The 16,814-nt window shown below is 33.8% G+C and overlaps 1 pseudogene; it reads left to right on the top strand.

Annotated features, from left to right (window-relative positions):
- Positions 1-16,814, top strand: part of LOC149263120 (suppressor of mec-8 and unc-52 protein homolog 2-like) — a 49,977-nt pseudogene that overhangs the window by 26,710 nt on the left and 6,453 nt on the right.

Consider the following 16,814-nt stretch of genomic DNA (forward strand, 5'->3'; position numbering starts at 1 on the left):
ATTTCAAGAGGAAAGGCAAGAACTAGGAAAAATCCAAGAGATCCAGTTATGTTTAGGATTAATAAATCTGCAGCTGGGACGGTAAGTAGGGCTGAAATAGGAAATTTTCTTGACAACTTTAAAACATGTATTTTTGGGAGTCTTGGTGAACAAATAGATACCCTTAAAGTACAAAACAAGAAAAGGGATGAAAATGTTGCATTATCTATCTTTTGTCCAAAATATAGAAAGAAGCATGCCTTGAGAAAATGCCCTCTTGACTTAAAAAGTGTAGAAACCTATGTTATATGTGCAGAAAATCACGATACAAAGGAATGTCCTTCAATATCGAGTCTTAAAGTTGTCTATCAAGAGAAAACAATGCCAAATCAAGTAGAACCTCTTTTTTTTATTGCCAAGAGACCATGGAAACATCCGTAAGCGAATATGACTCAAGGTTTCAACACACAAACATATGCACAACCACCACAAAGTAATTGGACTGCACCCATGCCTTGGAGACCTTGGGCACAAGGATGGAAAAATCCTTATGGAAATTACCCTAAATATCCTCAACCTTACCCTGTTTTTCCACCACAATATTTTCCTCAGCCTGTTCAACCCTCTCAACCTCAAAATCCAAACCCACAACTTTCACTACCATTTCCACAAAAACCAAATCAATTGCCTGCTCAGCCACTTCCAAATCCAAATAATAAAAACTCACAGCCTGTTTACAACATGGAAGGGTATAATTTCCAAACTTACATGATAACTCCATTAGATATAAACAATGTCCAACTTAGATCTAGTAGAGTATTGGAAAAGAAGTCACCATCCGTTGTTATCCAGGAGTCTGAAAAGGATGACCTCTCTGAAAAAGAGACATATTTTCATCAAGAGGAAAATCCTCAAAAATAAACCACCCCTGTACATTCTGATGATATTCCAAGAAATTAAACTCCCATTATAGAACGACCTTCAGTTTCTGTTCAAAATCCACCTTTTCCTGAAAGATTGAAAATTGAAAAAAGGGTAGAAAAACATATTTTGTTGCCTAATTATGATATGATAGATGAACTGAAGAATGTTTGTATAAAAATCTCATTGTTACAAGCTATCAAAGAAATACCAATATTTGCAAAGACAAGCAGGGAGTTAAGTATTAAAAAACTAGGAAGAAGAAGGAAAGAAGTTAAAAGAGTCAAGTTAGTTGGGAAAATTGCAGATATCATGATGGGGAAGGTGGCAGTTCAAAAATATCTAGATCTAGGAAGTCCCATTGTGAAAACACACATTAATGGTGTTGAGATTCCAAATACATTGATTGATTTAGGAGTAGCCATAAATATCATGAGTAAACAAACTATGAATCAATTGAAACTTCCTAATCTTCAATATACACCTACACTATTGCAATTAGCAGATAGATCTATTATCAAACCTAATGGTGTGCTAGAAGATGTATTTGTATCCTTAGATTCTTGGGAATATCCTATTGACTTCATGATATTGACACCTAAGAATAATATAGGAGGACACCCATTGATTCTAGGTAGACCATGGTTAGCTATAGTTGATGCTTTTATAAGTTGTAGATCTAGTGATATATTTATCTCTAATTGAAGTTCGACAAAGAAATTCTCATTATATTCTCCTACAAAAACAATGATAGAAGTAGAAAGTGAAGCATGGATAGATGATGACAATGAAAAATTTTATAGATAGAAGTAGAAAGTGAAGCATGGATAGATTATGATAATGAAAACTTTGATATGCGACCAATTTTTGCTACTTCACAAATAGATGAAGAAGATCAGATTTTGAATTTAATGAATCTTCCTCATATTGTGAACAAAATCAAAGTTTTCAAGAATAATGTAATATTGAATATCTATCATCTCATCAAATGACTTTACATTCTATGGAAAAATTTGGCAATTCTTTAATAGAGTTTTTTCGAGGGAAAACTTTGAATATTAATGATAATCTGGAAGAATCTCAAAAGAAAGAATTAGTGGAGAAACATCCATTTGCTTATGCATGGGAATATATTGATATGAAATGAATTGATCCTAACACTTGTATGCATCATATCTATATTGAAGAAAATGTCAGACCAATCCGACAACCCCAGAGGAGGATGAATCCAAATCTAAGGGAAATTGTTAGAGAGGAATTACAAAGATTGTTAAATGTGAATTTCATTTATCCAATGGGTCTCACCATTGGTAATTGCTCTGAAAAAGAATGGAAAATGGAGAGTATGCATTGATTATAGGGAATTGAATAAAGATACTTTAAAAGATCATTTTCCACTTCCTTTTATATATCAAGTCCTTGATACATTGGCATGGAAAAAGTATTTTTCATTCTTGGATGGTTTTAGTGGATATAACCAGATCCAAGTAGCTCCAGAAGGTCAAGATAAAATAACCTTTACGTGTCCATGGGGAAGTTATGCTTATCAAGTACTTCCTTTTGGGTTATGTAATGCACCTACAACATTCCAAAGGGTAGTTTTAGGCATCTTTTCTGATCTAATTCATGATTGTGTGGAAGTTTACATGGATGATTTTACTGTCTATGGAAACTATTTTGAAGAAGCTCTTAAAAAATTGGAAAAAGTTCTCATTAGGTGTAAAGAAGAAAATCTCTCATTAAGTCATGAAAAATGTTTTATGATGTTCATTGAAGGAATTGTTTTAGGCCACCATATTTCAGGAAATGGAATTAAAGTGGATGCATCTAAGGTAGAAGTCATTTCTAAATTATCAGTTCCAACTTGTCAAAGAGATGTTAGAAGTTTTCTTGGTTTTACTAGCTATTATAGAATATTTATAGAAAACTTTACAAAGATAGCCTCTTCACTTTTCAAATTGCTTACAAAATATTGTGAATTCGTCTAGAATTCTGATTGCGATAAATCTTTTGAAACATTGAAAAAAAAAAAAGATTTCTGAAGCATCCATTTTAAGAGGACCAAACTGGAAACTACATTTTCACATTTCAACTGATGCCTCAGATACAACTTTAGGAGTTGTATTAGGACAAAAAGATTTAACTCCTTATGTCATTTACTACACAAGAAAAAATTTGACCCCTGTAGAGTTAAATTACATTGTAACATAAAAGGAGTTTTTAGTTGTTGTACATGCCATCAATAAATTCATACATTATATCATTGGTTATGAAACCTTCATTCACACAGATCATTCTGCAATTAGATATTTAATGAATAAATCAATTACTAATGGAAGAATTACAAGATGGTTATTGTTATTACAATAATTCAATATTAATATTTTGGATAAACCTGGAAAGGAAAACGTAGTTGTTGATTTTCTATCTAGAATCCAAAATGATAATAATGATGTTCTTGTCGAGGATAATTTTCCTTATGAATATATTTTTACAGTATCTATTAAATCTCCTTGGTTTGCTGATATTTCTAATTATTTGGCTACAGGAAAGTTACCATCATACTTGTCTCCTCAAGAGAAAATGAAGGTTATTCAAACTAGTGCATTTTATTCATGGATACATGAAGAATTGTATAAGACAGGACCTGACTTAATCATTTGAATATGTGTTAGAGAGGATGAAACACCAGAGGTATTAAAAACTTGTCATGATGAACCATGTAGAGGATATTTTGCTGATAAAATAACTGCCTATAAAGTCCTTCTCATAGGATATTACTGGTCTTCTCTTTTTAAGGATGCCAAGGAATATGTTAAGAGATGTGAGAGTTGTCAAATAATGGGAAAACTTGTTCCTTCGGATGAAATGCCTCTACAACCTCAGGTACTTATTGAACCTTTTGAGAAATGGGATTTGGATTTTGTTGGTCCAATCAATCCACCGTCAAGACAAAAAAAAATACATTCTTATTTGTACAGATTATGTCAAAAAATGTGTAGAAGCTAAAGCACTTCCTTTGGCTACTGAAAATGTTGTAATTTCATTTCTTTTTGGGGATATTTTCACTCGTTTTGGTGTCCCGAGGGAAATTTTGATAGATCAAAGTACTCAATTTACATCCAAGTTGGTACAAAAGATAATAGAGCAGTAAAAAATCAAACATCGAAAGTCTACTCCATATCATCCATAAGCCAATGGACACTGCTGAATCTACCAATAAAGTAATTAAAGCAATTATTACCAAGACTGTGCATCTACATAGAAGGGATTAGGCAGAAAATCTCCCAAAAGCTTTATGGGCATACCGTACCACATGGAGAAACACAATAGGACACACTCCTTATGAACTTGTTTATGGAAATCAAGACATGTTTCCTATTGAGTTCCAGATTAAGACGTTTAAACAACAACCAAATTGAGTCTTGATTTATCAGAATCCCAAATACAACAAATGGAGTAATCTAATGAACTTGATGAGATACGACAAGATGCTATTCATAGAACCAGTATAATCGAACATCAAAGATCTAGGTGGCATGATAAGTTTATCAAAGAAACAAAATTATAGCTTGGTAATTGGGCATTGCTTTTTGATTAAAACTTTAAGTATTTTCAAGGCAAATTTAAAACCCATTGGCTTGGTCCTTATGATTTTGAAACTATCTTTGATAATGGAGAGGTCATAATCAAAACCATTGATGAAGAAAAAGTAATCTTCCTTGTAAATGGTCATAAATTACAAATATATCATAAACCATTAACAAAGGAAGAGTTCATAATAAATTTGCAAGATAATCTTGATTTGAAATTGGTTAAGGAAGATTCTTCTTCCTCTCCAACTTAGCCTTCTATTTTATTTTTGAAAATTATAAAAAAAACAACAAATTATATAAAAAATAAAAATGAAAATAAAATTGTGTATAAACATGAAAACCTACATTGTTGGCATGTTTATACAAAAAATATAAGTTGAAAACCAAGAATCATTGGTAGCATAGATTTTATTTTTAATTCCCTGTTCTTGTCGCATTTCTTTTTATTACCTTTTTTTTAAATAAGGCAACTACAGAATTGTCAATAATCTACATCTCTCATGGAATTTTGTAGCTAACTTGACAGATTACAACCAGGGCAAATGAAGATCGTGGAAAAAACAAATTGGATGAAGATTACAGCTAAAGCAACCTGAGTACAACCTGTAAAAGGACAAATCCAAAATCAGTAAGGAAAAACAACAAGTATGTAAATATTAATTAAATAATAAAGGAAAAAAACATTAATTATGAAACTAAACAAATGTATAACCATTGCTACCGCCATTTTGTGTAATGATTATTTTCATTACGATATGCCTTTGGTTCTAATGAAAATATCTTGTCAAAAGAATATAACTCTTTAAATTCACTCCCTTCCTTCCGTATAGCATTCCATTTCCTTCACATACCATCACAGTTTCTTGCATCATATCCATTCCACTCAGCCTTGTTCCATTGCCGAAAATGCCTCACCTATTACCCAAATTCCATCCTCCATAACCAAATTCCTTCCATAACCCTGTCAAAGAGAGAAATTAAGGGATAATACATCTTCATCATGGGATTCATTGTACACTCAGAGCCAAATGGTGCTAAATTCCTTGAAGGATACCCGCAGGTGAAACATCGGTTGCAGCAAGCGCAATGGTTAGAGTTTGTGGAAAAGTTTGATGGGCATGAGAAAGGAGTGAAAAAATCATTTGCTAGGGCATATGATGGTATAGAAGCATAGATTGTAGACATTAGATTAATTTTGACATAGTCATTTGTAGCAGAAGCTACCGAATTGCCAAGAATCAGGGAAAGCTAGTTCAAAAACCAAAAGATCAAGGAGAAAGAATGGGAAGTATTCCTTAAAAACCCAGGTATGGATATCTCTATCTTTAAGAAGGGAATTCCAGTCACAACCTTAAAGAATAAATGGAGGAATTTTCTGTTGATTATTCAAAAATTCATAACTTGTGAAGGTAGGTTTGGAAACATGTTCTTTTACCATGCTCGCCTGATGATGAATTTTCTTGATGGTAATGAAATCAACCTACCTTACTTCCTGCTTAATAGTTTGAGAAAAATGGCTGGAAATATTCAGAGGAAAATACAGTCCATAGATAATTCCTTGTACCATCATGGGTTAGTGAAAATTTTAATTGAAGCCCATCTGAAAATCAAAGGGGATAACTGGGAGGATTTTCTAATTAGAAATCATTTCAAAGAAGCTGAACAAGAAGAGCCTAGTGATAAAACAAGAAAAGAGTAGAAGAAAGTTTCTCTCAAACCCTAAGAAAAACTCACTTGCACAAGAAACACAACAAGATCAGTATTATGATGATGAAACACCTCTTATAAATGTGTTGGAAACTCTTAAGTAGAAAAATATTAGAAGAAAGATAGGCAGCAATAAAAGAGAAAGTACATCAAAAGGAGAAACAAAACAAGAAGAAGTTAAAAAGTGTCCCCGTACTACTGAAAAACCACCATCAACTGTAAGAAGAAGTGCAAGGCTTAATAAACCAATACATGCACAGTCTCAGCAATCTCCAGAATTTGTCAATTTAGAAGAAGAAGAGGAACTGAGAGTTCCATCACTAGTTGCAAGTCCAGCTAGGAGAACTCCATAAATTGATCATGTCCAACAAGAAATATACGACTACATAGAATCTATGGAACAAAGAGCTACAGGAAAAATTGTTGAATCATCCTCAAACCGAGAAGAAATTATTCATTTTGATCCTCCAAAAGAACCCCAAATTGTAAACACCCTTAAGCAAGAAATCTATGAATTGGAGGTACTTAATAGACATTTGAAGTACGAACATGAAACAGTAAAGGCACAAAATGAAATCCAAATAACTCAAAACCATAGCATCTTGTTACATCTTGGTTTATGGTATGAGAAAAATAAGAAATAGAAAGCTAAAAATCAGTTTCTTAAGAAAAAGGTCACAAGTTTGCATAACAGAATCTTGACGAAGAAAATAAGGATGGCAGCAGTCAATGTCAGGAAAGCAAAAAGAACTAACTTAAATGTTCTTTCTTAGGCCTCTAAAGATGCTCAGTGACATAGAAAGATTACAAATTTTGAAATTTTGTGCATGAAGACATGCAATGTCTTCTGTGTGGGGGAATGTTGAAGCCCAAATTTGTCTTTTTTTACCACCTTCTTACACTACATCCTCCTTCTTTTTTTTACTCTAATAATGCTAATTGAGCATCAATCTACAAGGTTCGTGGAAATAACAGGTACTTAAACATCTTTTATTTCAGAAGTTTCATTTTTCTTTATTATTTAACTTAATATTGCATGAGCTACTAAATTGCACCAATTCTGCAACTAATGATTGTTTCTGCAACAAAGTTTAAGGTTTGATAGGTTCCGAACTCCAACTGAGGAACAAGACATATGGGCATGTGGTTGATAGCTCACACAATGATATTTTCCTATCTTCATGGTCTGGATTGATGATGAGAACACCACATAGGCCTAGTTAACACGGAAGTCAACTAGTGAAGAAGGAGTTGAAGGCGAACCAGGCGAGTGAGGAAATTAATTGAAGCAGATATTTAGCCTCATGATTTGCTTCTCCGATAGAAAATCATGAGGAAATCACGAGATATTATCTTTTTATGATATTTTTAGTCTCTGTCAAGTAGGATAGGCTCATAAATCTCTAAACAGTTATTTGATGGAGGTTATAAATCTACCTCTCAGCATGACAAACACAGTCTTGCATATTGTTTGAAAAACTCTGTTTTACAGTTATAAAACCCTGTTTTATTTGATATCCTTGTTGTGTGTTTCTTCGATGCGTATATAGTCCCGTGAAGAGTCATGTTGTTGCCTAGATCCCACAGGAGGTCCCCCTGGAGTTGTAAGGTTTTATTGTTTTCAATTAACACTTCAATTCTGCATTTTATATTGTGTTTAATTTGTTCATCTAAATGTCCAGTTCGATTACTAGTGAATGCTTTCGACAGTGATCACAGATTTTATAACAGAGCATGTCTTAACTAATCATTTTGTTGTAGGATGAATGACTAAAGTCGAGATCTCCTGTTCACGTGGTAAGTAGTATAGCAAACTGTGGATTGATTTAAGATTTGCAGTATAGTTTGAGTTACATATGAATTTAAGTTACATTTGAATTTAAGTTACATTTGAGTGAAGAGGATTTTTATTAAGTGTGACATTTTAGATTAATTTCCTTTTCTGTTGAAGCAATTTGGGTTTGATTTTAGAGTAATTTTATTTCTGCAAGTGTGATCTTTCTTTTGAGTAAGTGTGATCATCCTAGTTTCATATCTCTTTCAAGCAAGTGTGATCTTTCTTTCAAGTAAAGTGTGATATTTCATTTAAGTAAGTGCAATAATTTTGATTTCATTTTTGTTAAAAAATGACATATTTATTGTCATGTATGAACGATGAAAACATGTGCATCTTGATATCTCAATTTAATGTAGGAATTGCTTGAATATAAAGATTTCGAGTAAATACAGTACACATACACTTCATCAGTATACTAGCCCTAGTCAATAATTTATGTAGTAATTTAACATCAATTAAATTATTAAACACCCTTGTTACAAGACTTATAAACAGACACATGTTCTGAGAACATAGGGAAACATATGCATATCAGGTTTTATAAATACCTTCTGTTTTATGCAATAGGGTTGAATAGTTTTCTCATGCGAAATAAATCTAACATATACTTTAAATTCACTTTTGTGTTTCATGGCTAACCCAAATAGGCTCAGTGTTGAAACACACACTATAATACCACTTGTAACACCTTGGATACCCACTATAGTGATGCAAGTCATGATGCTATTGATATTGTATAACACATCAAAAACGATAACATAATTGACATTGATACCATAGTAATAAACCATACATATACATAATATGATAGAATAAAATGCAAAAATCTATAAACATAAACTATAGCCATGCATAATGCATGTCTTAGATACTTGTCCATGAAAATTTGTTGATTGGTTGTGTGACTAAAACATGCCACCCAGCCATAGACTGTGTTATTCTAGCTCTCTCAACAATCATTCACCATTGATTTGGGGCCATGAATCCACTTGGAAATGGTTCCTCAATCCAAGTATATATCTAGTATCGAATACAAACAAGGCCAAGGTACCAAACCTGACAGTCCCCAACCAATAGGCTTACATCCCCCATCAACCCCACACTCAAGTAGTGCACCCCCATCTCTACACTTGTGGTCCCTTGTGTTGTGCCACTACATTTAGTGTGTCTATATTGACTGGCCAAGGATGTCTAGAGTCATGTGGCTCCAAAAGTACCTGCTACCTTCACGAATCTCCAAGTACCCTCCAGACCTGCATACAGGGACCCCTGTCCATTTACTAATTGATATCTAACTAGATAGGGGAACCACCTTTTTGTAAGCACGATGTCTGTTTTCCTTTTATTATAATAGTATATTATAATATACTTTTACATCGTGATACTTTTCTAGTCGTCGAGTCCAATCCCCTCTCCCCACCCCTAACAAACTTTTCGTTTCTTGGTTCGCAACAAATAATATGTCTGCTAAGCTCACTGGCCTTTTACCACACAAGCTCATTGACCCAACCATACTGGGACTCTATCCATAAAACTCATATGTACTCTCTCCTAAGGACTAACGCATTATACATAGCCTTAATGGAACTCAGCTCACCAGCAAAATAATACAAGTTATGTGACCCAAATATAAAAACACACCAACCTAGTTATCATATATACAATTACATTTACAATTTTGGGGTCTAGCAAAAGAAAAAAAATGTAACAAAACTTTATTTTTTTTATTCTTATTTCATATTTACACAAAAACTTAGTTTATTTTTTGAGAACTATGAATTCTCGTGCTTTTTGTCTCTCAATAAATGGTTAAATGTCTCAACATATTATGCAAAATGTGAAATGCACCCTTTCATTTTTGCCCAAACTTTGAGTAAAATTCACTGGAAATTAATCCCACAAATAACAAAAACTTGAAACATTTAAACGCAAGACATTACTTACGCGTTTAATCTTATTAACTTTAACTATTTATTATGTAGTTACAAATTATTTCAATAAACCGAAACTACCATACAAAAATTAATTATATTAAGTTTACATTGTAAACTATTGCTATAAATTTTTAATTTTAATTAATTATGTCGATAGGCATTTTATTGTGAAGTTCTTGTAGGTGACACTGTTGAGATTCATCATCCTCAACCAGTGTCCCAAATCTTAACAGTGACCCGTACAAGTTTGCTTTCCGTCCTGTTTTTCGCTGCCTATTTTTTATACTTTGATTTTTTGCCAAGGTTAGAACATGAGACATCGCCTGCAAATGATAGCAACAAAGATGGGCGGCGCACATATATCCATCTTCGACCAGAAGCAGCAACAACAAAAACAAGAACACGCTTGCACCCGCTGGCTATGGATGACCTATGCACACCGGTTTGCTTTTGTCGTTCACCTTGTGGCGGCCTTGATTCAACAAAATATGCTAAGCATTGCCCACCTTATTTCATTCTTCAGCTTCAAATAGTTGTTTTATGCCTCCCCTGCTTCTCCTCCTTTCCACTCTTTAATCGCCCCCAAGGGATACCAACAGCAACTGGAAGAGCAACAACAAGAGCATTGGGATTTGCTTCCACCTCGTACCACCCATGAGGAGGCGATATTGAAAATACACATCTGGTGAAAGGTTTAGATTATATGTCGTTGCACAAAGTGAGGAGTGAGATTGAAAAAAAAAAACAGAGAATGAAGATATTGTAGATGGGAACTCAAGAGTACAGAAGGAAGACCAAGCAGTATCATTTTGCACTGCTACAACAAAGTTGATTTATCAATGGATGATAAAGCCTCAGAACATGAACAAACCTAATGAAATGCCTCTTCCATGCCGAACAACTTTTGTCTACAACATTGAGGAGTTTTATCAAGACATTCCGACAATAATACATAGAAGTAAAGCTGATTGCCCACCTCCATAGGAATCTGCCAGAGTTGGAGTGGATGGATTCGTGCTTGAGCGTATTGCTAAGATCATGTTTTATCTTCACTTGGGCTCCTTTGAAAGTTTTTGAAGAAGAAAAGGAAGGAAAAATCGAAAGGTAGAGGCGAGGCACTTCAATACTTGACCGATGAAGATGGAAATGATCATGAATAACAACCAAATGTTGCAGATAGGCATTCTAAGAGGAATCCGAGTAAAGAAATGTTGCCTCCTCCTCTCGCAAAGGTCACATAGAAGCAAAAGAGTAGCAACAACAACTTTATGTGAATTCCATTAACGAGAAACATGACATATTTGAAGGTGTTGGCCCTGATTATGTTGTTCGTGGTAGAAATGAACCCAGAGTCCCCTCTCAGAAGATATGGAAGAATCACCCAGGGACTTGAAGAGGCGACCATTTTTCAATCATCCCGTGTATGGTCCAACACCACCTACGGACATGACGGGTCAAGATTGGACTAGCCTACCAGAAACGGCAAGGATATCCTCCACCACCACCTAAGCAAGTTACTAGACAATGGGCTCCAAAAAAATTAAATTACAATGATCAATATATTCATAGTCAGATACTAGATTATAGTGTGGAGGTAGGAATAACTTTACATAAAGATCCTCGATTTATGACTCAGGAGGAGAAGGACCGTGGTCTTAGGTTTGTATTCAAACGTGACAATCACATGCTTCAGCAGCGGAGGGAGAAGGATGATCAGTGTTCTTCCAGTATGGCTATGGGGTATGACGTTCTTAAAAATAAAATAAAAAATATTTTGATATTGTGTTTAAGATTTGTTTTGGAATATGATGAACAAAAATAGAATTTTTCTAATTTTATTTATACGCATAGAATTCTGAAATATTTTTAAAATATATAATTATAATTAAAATAATTTCAACATTGTGTACTAACTTAACGATATCTATGATAAAGGACCAATGATGGGTTCTTTTAATTAAAAAGTCTTCAATATAGGGATAAGATTCGGACCACTGATGGTTCTTTTTGTTAGAAAGTCTTATTATACCTGCCGCTGGCATGATATAATGTGTTCAGTTTTTCATTGACTTTCTATTAGTTTTTCTTTGACTAAAAAAATTTAAAATATATCCAAAGTTTAACATTATGAAATTAAATTTATTATTTTTAAATAAAATTTATTTCTATTTATCTCAAATATGATTGGTTGAAATGTCTCCCTCTTATTGTGTAATGATAACAAAAATTGACTTTTGTGTACTATATTATTAATTACTATGTACTATATCACTAATTACCATATACAATAAATATAAATAATTTGAAAAATAACATTATATATTAATTACTATGTACCATAAACATAAATGGTTTATAATTAAATTCAAAAATTTCATTTTCTCATTGGTGTAAAGTATTGAATAGACAATTTTTATGGGTTTTATTTTTTAATTTAAAAAAATAATAATAATTTAAAAATATATATATAGATAACATGTGTACAATTTGTACAACTCTCATTATATCAATCTATACTCTAATGACATGACATGTGTACTATAATATGAGCATTATATAAAAAAATTGTCATCATTCAATATTAAATAAATAATTATTAACTTGTTATCATTCTCTTCAATATTAATTATATATATAACATTTATCTACCAAAAAAATATTTAATTATATTAAAATATTAATAAAAAAAAGTTAAACAAATATTCATATAACTCATTTTACAATTTTATTATTGTTTGGAGTACATACAACACATCACAATATTAAAATATTTTGTTAAACTAAACAGCATGCAATGCTAGCTATGTCTTATTTTAGTTAAAAATAAATAAAAAAATTCAAGATAGAGATAAGATTCATTATCTAGAGAGTATCTTCTTAGCTGAATTGAAGGTTCAAATTTAAATTTTTATTTTAACTAAATTTCGTCGTTTGAATAGCATGGACTGCTACATATCATGTGTTTTTTATTTAATTTATAGTGCCTTGGTTGTTTTCGTAGCTGTCCGGCTAGATCAACACTTTTCCTATGTTTACCTAGGGGAGGGACGCCATTACCTGTGTGCCTTCCCCTCCACCTCACCTACACCCACGTGGACATCACATGCGCATGTACGACACCTACTCGGCGTGCACTGCCACGTGTTGTGGTGGGTGTCAGCCCTTCAAAACCCGTTTTTCGACCTTTCGCCCAGTTGTTTCCGCCTGTTTGCCGCGATGTGTGCTCTGCTCCCTGTTTTTCTGTTCGGGTCCAGTGTTTGGGCGAAGCCCTTCACCAACAATGGTGCGGGACGACTCCATTACCTGTGCGCCTCATCCATCATTGTTGAGTCATGTCCGCCATTGTTTTCTTGCACGCGTCCATTAACGGAACAGGGTTTCTGTTGTTCTTGTTTCATTCCGCCTGCAATTGTTGTTCATTCTGGACCGTTGGAGGTTTAGGGTTTCCTTGGTGGTTGTTTCATTCACGCGACCTGTTGTTTGGGGAGGAGCCAGTACCAATTTCAGCCAGTTCAAGGTCTAAGGTAAAATTACAGGTAATTTTAGGTTTTTTTTTTTTTGTTTGGTTTTTTTGGTTTTTTGGTTTCTACATTGGCTAATTTCCAACTTGTTGCAGGTCTGGCGAGCTCTGGAGAAGGTCTAGTGAGCTCTAAACATGGAATACGCTTGGACATGGGTTCTATCCGGTAGGGAAAATCCTACCAGCCATTGCCACTGTGTTTTTAAACACCTCACCTTCTGTGTTTTTCAACACCTCACCTTACTATTGAAATTTTTGTTATTTTTGCTCTTGGAGTTTCAGGCAGGTTTAGGGTTCTGCAGGTTAGGGGTTTTGAGGGTTTAGGGTTTTGAAGCATTTCTTTGCCATCTGCATCTTAGAAATCAATGAAAGTATGAACTTTGTGCTCTCTGACTTTCGTTCTGTCAATTTATTTCAGGAATTTCCTCTTTCGTTTTCAGATCTGTATCAACTGGTAATTGGTAATTTACTAGTAGCTTGTCTGAGTACATCTGTTATTGGTAGGAGCAATGTGGGTGAAATTTAAACTTGGAATGTGTCTTGTCAACATTATGTCATCTATCCTAGCTTCATTGACACTATAATTTTTTCTCTATTTGGCTCATGATAGAACCATTTAAGAAATTGTTTGGCTCATTATCTTGCAAGGCTGCCCATTTTTGCATTCTATTGCTTGAGCTTGAAAATATTAATATTTTTTTCGTTGTAGGTGACCAGGACTAATGTATTATTATATTCTACATTCCCTTCCACATGCTCTTAAGGTCTCTCTGCTATTCTTGTATCAGCTATTCTACAGTATTCTACTAGCAGTATTCTACAGTACCCTTACCTATGCTATCTATTAAGAAGGTTGGATATGCGAAATAAATGGTCATCTTGGAATTATTTTGGGAACTATAAAATCCCTTTCTATACATCGCAAGCTCCAAGATTATACAATGGAAAATACAGAGACAAACTTCATGCCTGGACATAATTTTGGAAATTATAGGATCACTCAGTTGTTGCATCTAAGATGTTGGAAATTGTAGGATCACTTAATTGCATCTGAGATGTTTTTTAACCAGCCCAAATTATATTTCTTCCACTGCAATAGATAGGCAGGTCAGGACTTGATCCTTGTTTTGATTTTTAACCACGGCAAACTATATTTCTTCCACTGTAATAAATAGTTTTTCAATGTTATTAATCAATTTGTTATAAACATTTGTGATTAGATACTATTGCACATCACTAGATGAATATTACTTGCTTGATCTTGGAATTTTAAATTTATTCATGTTATGGAAACCATGGTTGCATGCTATGAGTTTCTTATAGCTAAATCTTAACTATGAATATTGAGTGAGGGGAGGTGTTTGACTATCAATCCACACCTGAACATGGCATAGGGCTGATCAAGAAGCCATGTATCTCAATAGGAGAGCAGTCTAATAACGAAAGGCAGGTTAGAACTTGATCCTTGTTTTGTTTTTTTACCAGCCCAAATTATATTTCTTCCACTGCAATAGATAGGCAGGTCAAGACTTGATCCTTGTTTAGATTTTTAACCACGACAAACTATATTTCTTCCACTGTAATAAATAGTCTTTCAGCATTATTAATCAATTTTTTATAAACATTTGTGATTAGGTACTATTGCACATCACTAGATGAATATACTTGCTTGATCTTGGAATTTTAAATTTATTCATGTTATGGAAACCATGGTTGCATGGTATGAGTTTCTTATAGCTAAATCTTAACTATGAATATTAAGTGAGGGGAGGTGTTTGATTGTCAATCCACACTTGAACATGGCATAGGCCTGATCAAGAAGCCATGTATCTCAATAGGAGAGCAGTCCAATAATGAAAGGTAGGTTAGGACTTGATCCTTGTTTGGTTTTTTAACCAGCTCAAATTATATTTCTTCCACTGCAATAGATAGGAAGGTCAGGACTTGATCCTTGTTTAGATTTTTAACTAGGACAAACTATATTTCTTCCACTGTAATAAATAGTCTTTCAGTGCTATTAATCAATTTTTAATAAACATTTGTGACTAGGTACTATTGCACATCACTAGATGAATATTACTTGCTTGATCTTGGAATTTTAAATTTATTCATGTTATGGAAACCATGGTTGCATGCTATGAGTTTCTTATAGCTAAATCTTAACTATGAATATTGAGTAAGGGGAGGTGTTTAACTGTCAATACACACCTGAACATGGCACAGGCCTGATCAAGAAGCCATGTATCTCAATAGGAGAGCAGTACAATAACGAAAGGCAGGTTAGGAATTGATCCTTGTTTGGTTTTTTAACCAGCCCAAATTATATTTCTTCCACTGTAATAGATAGGCAGGTCGGGACTTGATCCTTGTTTAGATTTTTAACTAGGACAAACTATATTTCCTCCACTGTAATAAATAGTCTTTCAGTGTTATTAATCAATTTTTTATAAACATTTGTGCTTAGCTCGCAAACAAAATTGCTTTACAACGAACCAAGCTATTATTGGCTTTTCAATGTAGTGAATGCATAGAACCATAATGTTGTTAGCGTTTCAAAGCAATAAAACAACCTAGGTTGTAAGCCAAAATGTTTTTGTGACAAGAAAAAGATACAATCCATCCAAAATCCACATCATAATGTGGTTACAACCAAAAACATATGACACCCCTATTCTTTATGGCCCTGAGAATCTTGTAAGATTTCTACATTATAATAGACTATAGATGTTCCTTCTAAAATGGATTTAGGCTACAATGTCGCACACATTATGAAATAAAACAACCTAGGTTGTAAGCCAAAATGTTTCTGTGACAAGAAAAAGATACAATCCATCCAAAATCCACATCATAATGTGGTTACAACCAAAAAACTACGACACCCCTATTCTTTATGGCCCTGAGAATCTTGAGTGCCAAAACTCCCCAAGTTACCTTCTTCAGTCAGGTAGGTTGGCCTACCTGTCAAGGGTTGATTAGGAAATGGTTGATTTTTGCATATGATTGAGTCCAATTTGCAGCTTCCAACCATGGAGGTATTGAGTACCCATACCTCACATTTGCACTACTGACCCCTGCATTAAGTGGAGGTTTGTAATGAGCTTACATAGAATTGACACCAACTCTTGTAGGAATAAGGCAAGTGGGTAAACCCTCAATTTGATAGTGAGGCACTTGAATGTTTATGAGATCTTGGAATAGTGGTGTATTATCTACAATGGAGTCCAATGAGTTTGAAATAATCCTGGTTTCATCAGCTATTCTTGTATCATTGTCAACCATATTGATCATCCCTTGTTCCTTTTCAAGCATTTGTTGTGCCT

This window comes from Pinus tabuliformis, chromosome 6 (assembly GCF_031772625.1).
Source record: "Pinus tabuliformis cultivar Carrire ecotype Pingquan chromosome 6, CPIR1, whole genome shotgun sequence".
NCBI lineage: Eukaryota > Viridiplantae > Streptophyta > Pinopsida > Pinales > Pinaceae > Pinus > Pinus tabuliformis.